Here is a 7,461-nt window from a genome sequence, read left to right on the forward strand (position 1 = left end):
AAAAAAAAAAAATCCTTCATTCTCCAGCTCTGCGTATTTGTCATTTAACCAACCACCCTTCAGGACTCAGACCAGATGCTCCCTTGATTGGGAAGTGGGTCTTCCCAGCAGAAAGTAACACCCCACTCTGTGCTGTGCTGGACCCCATAGACCTTCACAGATGCCTGAGTCAGAGCTCCCCTGAGGGCGTTGTGCCTTTTATGTCCATATGGCCAGTCATCGTCTGTGGGCTTCCTCAGAAAGGGGAGACATGATCTTGGTGCGGTGACTGTCTTCTGCAGAGAACAATCCGAGAGAGGGCTGACTGCTAGTAGAACTTCTAATAGTAGAGTGTGGAATAATGAGGTGAGGAGGGTGAGTAAGTCACTCATTCTGAAGGAGGAGACTGTAGCAGCACTTCACAGTCTCCATCACACTCTAGAATCACAAGGAGCTCTGAAGGAAGCTCTAGATTCCTCCAGAGGCTGAACTTGGGGAGGGGGCGAATTGTAAAATTCCATGAGAAAAAGGGATAAAAGAAAGTCAAGGAGCAGGTTAGAAAGTATAAGGGCTGGTCCTGGAAAGTATTTGATTAAGGTTCTTGTGGAAAAGAAGTTTCTTGAATTGGCCAGGCACAGTGGCTCACGCCTGTAATCCCAGCACTTTGGGAGGCAGAGGCAGGTGGATCACGAGGTCAGGAGTTCGATACCAGCCTGACCAATGTTATGAAACCCTGTCTCTACTAAAAATACAAAAATTAGGCGGGTGTGGCGGTACGCACCTGTAATCCCAGCTACTCAGGAGGCTGAGGCAGGAGAACCACTTGAACCCAGGAGGCAGAAGTTGTGGGGAGCCGAGATCGTGCCACTGCACTCCAGTCTGGGCCAAGGACAAGACTCTCTCTCTCTCAAAAACAAGAACTTTCTTGAATTGACAGGGTGTCATTCTTTTCTAGCATTTATTCAACAGATGTTCATGGAGTCTTACTATGAATAATATTCAGGAATGTTCTAGTTGCTGAGGATATAACAGTGAGGGAGACAAACGCTATCAAGCAATTAAGCGTACATACTAGAATGTCAGGGAGCAATAGTTGCTACAGAGGAAAAGGAGGATAGGGTCACGCAGAAAAAGGGATAGGGTTTTACTCTAGTACAATGGGAAGATGTCGGAAGGTGTTGAGCAGAGAAGAGGCACAATAGTGATTTATGTTTTCAAGGTTCTCATTGGCTGCTCAGTGGAGAACAGACAGTAGGAGAGTAAGAGTGAATGCAGGGAGACGGCTGGTAGACTACTCCTGTGGTCTAGGTGAGAAATGGTGATGGGCTGGATGGGGGTAGCAATGGGGCTTGTGAGAAGTGGTTTAATTTAGTATATGCTTTGAAGGTAGAGCTGACTGAGGTGAGAGAAGATTAAAGGATTCATAGATGACTTCAAGTTTTTGACTTAAGCAAAGGAAAGATGGAGTTGCCATATACTGAGATGAGGAAGACTGTGGGATGAACAGTTGTTTTTTTTGCAGGGAAATTCAGTCTCGAACATGTTGAGTTTGAGATGCCTACTAGATATTCAAGAGGAGATGCTGAGTAGGCAGACACACAGGTCTGCAGTTCAGAGAAGGAGCGGGGTGGAGAGGCTTATTTAAAGCCATGGAGTGGATAAAACGATGTAGATAAAGAAGAGAAGACATCCCAGGAGAGGGCCCTGGGGTGAAATACTATCCAGAGGCTGGGAAGAGGAGGGGGACAGCCAGGAGAAAGTGAAGACACAGCAGGAGAAGCAGGAAGGGGTTGGAGAGTGTGGTGTCCCAGAAGCTAAGTGAGAAGAGTGTTTCAAGAAAGAGGGAGCGTTCAGCTGTATCAAATGCTGCTGCGATGTCAACGTGCAGACTGGAAACTGACCACTGAGCTTGGCATTGTGAGGGCTGCAGGTGACGGTGACTGTGGGGATTGCTTCAGTGGGGTGGTGGGGATGAAAAGACTGAATGAAGTAGTTCAGGAGAAAATGGAGAGAAGGAAGTAGACCCAGTGTGTAGAGAGATGTTATAAAGGGCAAGTTTTGCTATAAAGGGAAGCAGGCGAATAGAAAGGGGTTTTTACTTACCACCAAATCATGAGTATTTTCTTGGGTCTCTAAGAATTCCTTGTATATCATAGCCTATACTGTTTGTGGTGACACTAAAGTATAAAAGTAATGCATGCATAATTTATACTACTGTATATAATGTGAATCATTATATTCATGTAGTCAGACCTTATATGTTCAGAGCATACCAGAGAAGCCAAAAGGAAATCATCTCCAGCAGTCAAAACAATTCTGGTGTACTCCTAGCTAGATTACACACTTCACTGTCTAGAGGACTCTCCAAGATCTTCTCATTTTTATGTTTAATAAAGTCATATTTAGTTTCACAAAGTTCTTAAAAGCTTCATAGCCTAAGTCTTCGAGAAAACAGAAGATGGCAATTAGAAGGTTAGGATGGAGAAAGGGTAAAGGATGCAGTTGGGTTTGTGGAACAGCTATAGAAACTCTAAAGGCACAGCTATATGTGGCCACCCATGGAGAGGCACACAGCACAAGCTGTTGAGCTCAGTTGCACAGGTTGGTCACTGCACAGGGCTCCCTGCACAGAGCTGTGGCCATCCAGGTGGAGGGGCACCTTTTAGTCACATGAAGGTGTCATGTCATCCACTCATCAGGTTCATGTTCTCAAGGCTGTGTGTGCCCCAAGGCTCTCCCTAATTCATCCTCCCAGAGGGTGTGCCTTTTTCTAATTTGCATAAAAGAGTAGAGGCTGGCAATGGCTCTGGTCTAGCTCCTAGACACATTGTATTCAGAATAGTGACCTTAAATCAAAAAAATGCTACACTTTCTTCACTCTTTAGACAGGAGATATGCAGAGCTCATTTATCTTCAGTGTTTGAAGGACAAGCTTTGGGTATCTAGAACATTAAGTAAGTTGAAATATCATATGGACACCAGATAAATGGTTTTATTAGCTCTAAGTAGTTCATTCTAGTATCTCATAAATAAGTAATTCTTTTTGGTCAAAATAATACTGGAAACAAGGAAGGAATAATCCTTTTAGGTTTTACCTACTTGGGGAAGAACCTGGCTTTACTAATTAAGTATCAAGAGATAATACAGAATCATATATGTGCCAGAACTGGTAACACTGTATCTTGTAGAAACAGTCTGGGATTATTGGTGAGTCTGCATTGTTAAATGTATTATTTTCCACATCTACAAGCCATCAAAATGACAGTTCCCCAAGTGATCTTCTGTCAGGCCAAGAAAAGGATCTTGGTAACACCGTGGCTTTGTTACAGGAAAGGGGTCCCAATCCAGACCCCAAGAAAGGATTCTTGGATTTCTCACAAGAAAGAATTCAGGGTGAGTCCACAGTGCAAAGTGAAAACAAGTTTATTAAGAAAGTAAAGGAATAAAAGAATAGCTACTCCATAGACAGCCATTCTATGCCCATTTGTATGGTTATTTCTTGATGATATGCTAAACTAGGGGTGGATTATTCATGCTTCTCCTTTTTGGACCACATTGGGTAACTTCCTGATATTGCCATGGTATTTGTAAACTGTCATGGGGCTGGTGGGAGCGTAGAGTGAGGACTACCAAAGTCACTCTTGTTGCCATTTTGGTTTTGGTGGCTCCTTTACTGCAAGCTGTTTTACCAGCAAGGTCTTTGTGACCTGTATTTTGTGCTGACCTCCTATCTCATCCTGTGACTTAGAATGCCTTAACCGTCTGGGAATGCAGCCCAGTAGGTTTCAGCCTCATTTTACCCGGCTCCTATTTAAGATGGAGTTGCTTTGGTTCAAATGCCTCTGACAGCTTTGTTCGACGTAATCTTCCTCCAAGAACACAGTGCTGATGCATTTCTGAATTACAGAAACCACAGGGAAAAGTCCTTGCAGAAACTCATGCAACCCATTTACATTTTACTAACAAAACAGAGTTTAGGAGAAAGAAAAAAAATTAAAACCTACCTTGTGCTTCTGAATGATAAGGCATGAGTTAGGGATTTTGAAAAGCTATAGGTTAGGTTGTGCACTTCCCACTCCCCTAAACTTCAAAGCTTTAGACAATTTAGATAAAATTTCCCCTCCCACCTTTCCACCGTCCTTTCCCTTCTCCCGCCTTCCGTCCTTTCTTTCCTCTTTCCCTCCTTCCCTCCCTTCCTTCCTTTTCTCATCCAATTATCTGAATAATGTCTCCCTCTCTATTTAGTAGAGTTTCCAGATATGACAGCTCATTGCTATTTTTCCCCCTTAACTTATCTAGAAAAGGGGAAAGAGGCCACTTGCACTGTGATCATATGCTTTGTTGCCCATAAAAAAAAAAAAATTTAAACTGGCCCCCTCAAGAAAGAATCCATGCAATGCAAGAAGGAAAAACAATGAATTCAGAGAAGCTTGTTCCCATCCACTTGGAACACGGTCTCTTTCTGGCAATCTATTTGATTAGCTGGGGGAAAGCATTCTTATTTACATAACCTCCTGATCCTTTGTGTTTCAGGATGGCACCATTCCAGGGATGTGGTTTCCATATGAATGGAGACTAAAGTCTCCCAGGTGCCCATCATACACCTAATAGAGATAGCTTCTCTAGACTGTCCAGGAATTTCTGGTTGTTTTCATCTCTCACAGTCTTGCAGAATGATCTAATATTTGCAAATGCTTATGCCCCCTTTAACAATTCAATGACCAAATAAGAAATTAATTTAGAAAATAATCGTCTGAAAAACTTGTATGCTACTGCATATAAACTCTCCTACTGGGTGCTGCAGGGATTAGGGAGATAGACCTGCATTTGAGAAACAGACAGGTGAGAAGAAGCACCTAAACATTAATCTTCTTCCTAGCTGGGTGGTGGTTCATACTTATAATCCCAGGGTTTTGGGAGGCCAAGACAGGAGGGTTGCTTGAGACCAGGAGTTTGAGACCAGCCTGGGTAACATGGTGAGACCTCTGTCTCTACAACAAGTAAACAAAACCTAACCAGGTGTGGTGGTGCACACCTATAGTCTTAGCTACGCTGGAGGCTGAGGCAGGAGGATTGCTGGAGCCCAGGAGTCTGAGGCTGCAGTGAGCTATGACTTCAGGCCAGGCAACAGGGAAGAACCTCTCTCTAAAGAAAAAGGAGAGAGAGAGAGAGAGAGAGAGAGAGAGAGAGAGAGAGAGAGAGGAAGGGAAAGAAAAGAAGAAAGAAAATAAAGAAATTCTCTTCCTGTTAGACTGAGCACACCAGGAACACAGGCAATGCTTTTTTTCTATAGGCTCTACATCACCTAAATATAGTGTTGAGGACATAAACTAGTGATCAATAAATGGTTCTTGCAGTGAATTTCCATAATTAAACCCCACAGTAATCACCAGCCAAATTTTGCAGGAAACAAGTACTCCTTTCTCTCATTGTCCAGGAGCAGAGCAGGGTGGGGTGGCATATAAGGGCCACATAACATTCCGTGGTAGGAAATGATGTCAGATAAGAGGTTGTAAATATTTCATGTGGTTCAAATGAAAAGCACATTTAAGGAGACAGAGATGGTAAGTGAGACATTGCTTATTGAAGAAGAGAATCTTTCACATCTGAAAAAACTCAAGAAGTGGGTTAGAAGGTTTGAGTACTCATGGCAAAATAGTTTTTGTGCTGATTTTACACTCTTACTGGTTTCTACTTAAAAAATGGAGCTTATCAACCACACAGGTGTCTACTCACTTATGGTTCTCAGAGCTGGGATCGAACCACAGAGAAAGAAATAAAAGGCCTCCTGAGGCAATCACCAGCTCCTCTGCATCTAGAATCTGGCTCCAAAATGTTGCCTACATTTACTTACTATCTCTATACTTGTGTCTCCTCTGAAGAACAATGCAAGCTTCCAGCTGGGTTAAACCCAATTTAACACAGCACTGTCCTTTAGATAGTTTTAAAAATGTAAAGAGAAATGACCACTGTTCTCACACTGTAATTTCAAAATGACAATTTCCCTATTATATAGTTGTTAAAAGTGAACATTTTTTAAAAAGGTAAAAGGAAAAAAAACCCCACTCAGCTGCTCAGTGAGGCAGAGTTAAAATATTCTGCAGAAACAGCACTTATGAAACAGGCAGAACCCCTGGGGCTACCAATTTATGAACACACAACTGGCAGTACAAGACAGGTGTATTGTCGTAGACTCATCACCCAGAAAAGCATTATTATTTACTTTTAACAATAAACATTTTATGATGGCACTCCGTTTTAGTGATAAATGACTGGGGGGAATCAAAAATGTGTATAGCAGAATCAAATACAGGCACTCCCCGGGGGTTTCACTGGCTTTCTCTCACAGCTGCTGGGTACATTATTTCTTTTCCACTTACATTTTACAGCATGGAGTTGGGGCAGGGGGTGGCTCTTGGTTTTCTGGTTGTACCTGTCAGATTTGTTAATCAAATGAATCCAGTCCTACAAACGATGAGCCTGTGACAGCTGGCCTTTGGGGATGGATTCTGCCCTGGGCAGCAAAGTGTCCCTTATTTGGGTATTTTTTCCAGGTTGAAAACTTGGCACTTAAAATTTAGCATCTTACCACTGTGAAATAACAGGCATTCCGAAAGAAGCTTCGGCATCTGATGCCTTTCCGGGAACACTTGGGCCACTCTTGTTAACCTTTACCGGTAGTTTTAAATACTTCAATGCAGGTACAAGCAGAAAAGCCAAGGATGCGGGCTATGCAAAGCCACTCTGTGACTCCACCTACTGTCATGGGAACGTACTTATGGATGTGGCATGTGAGTGCGTGTGTATGTGTGAGTGGGTTTGTGAAAGTGTGTAGATTCGTGCGAATACTTGTGTGGGTGTTTGTGTTTGTGTGTGTTTGTATTTTTCGGTGAATTTGTGTATTTGTGAATGTACATATGTGTGTTCATCTGTGTGTGTATGATTGCTTGTGAGTCTATGTATGACTGTGAACGTGTGAGTAGATGTGTGCTGTTTGTGTGTATGTGTGTAAATGTGTATATGAGTATATGCTTGCATGTGAGTTTGAGTGAATGTGTGGGTTGTGTGTGAATGTGTGTGTGAGTGAGCATATCAGTGCGTGCATGTGTGTAGCTCCTTAAGTGTGTATCTGAATGTGGGTATGTATTTTTGTGTGCGGGAACGCACATTGTGGCTGTATTTGTCTATATGTATTTGTGTGTTGTGACTGTGTGTTGAGTGTGAGCGTTGTGAGAATGTGTATTTGTGTGTCATGAGTGTGTGCGCGTGTGTTTTTGTGCATATGTGCGCGCATTGTGTTTGTATGCATTTGTGAGTGTATTTTTGTGCGTCTGAGTGCGTGCGTTGTGGATCTGGGTGAATGTACTGGTCTGCGTGTGTGTGGGGGTGTGCGTGTGTGTGTGTGCGCGCGTTGTGCGCGAGTGTGCGAGCGCGTGTGAGCGGGTGTGTAGTGCGGCCGGGCGCCTCCACCTCCCCGATCCG

The sequence above is a fragment of the Mandrillus leucophaeus genome, unplaced genomic scaffold (assembly GCF_000951045.1).
Source record: "Mandrillus leucophaeus isolate KB7577 unplaced genomic scaffold, Mleu.le_1.0 Scaffold491, whole genome shotgun sequence".
Lineage (NCBI taxonomy): Eukaryota > Metazoa > Chordata > Mammalia > Primates > Cercopithecidae > Mandrillus > Mandrillus leucophaeus.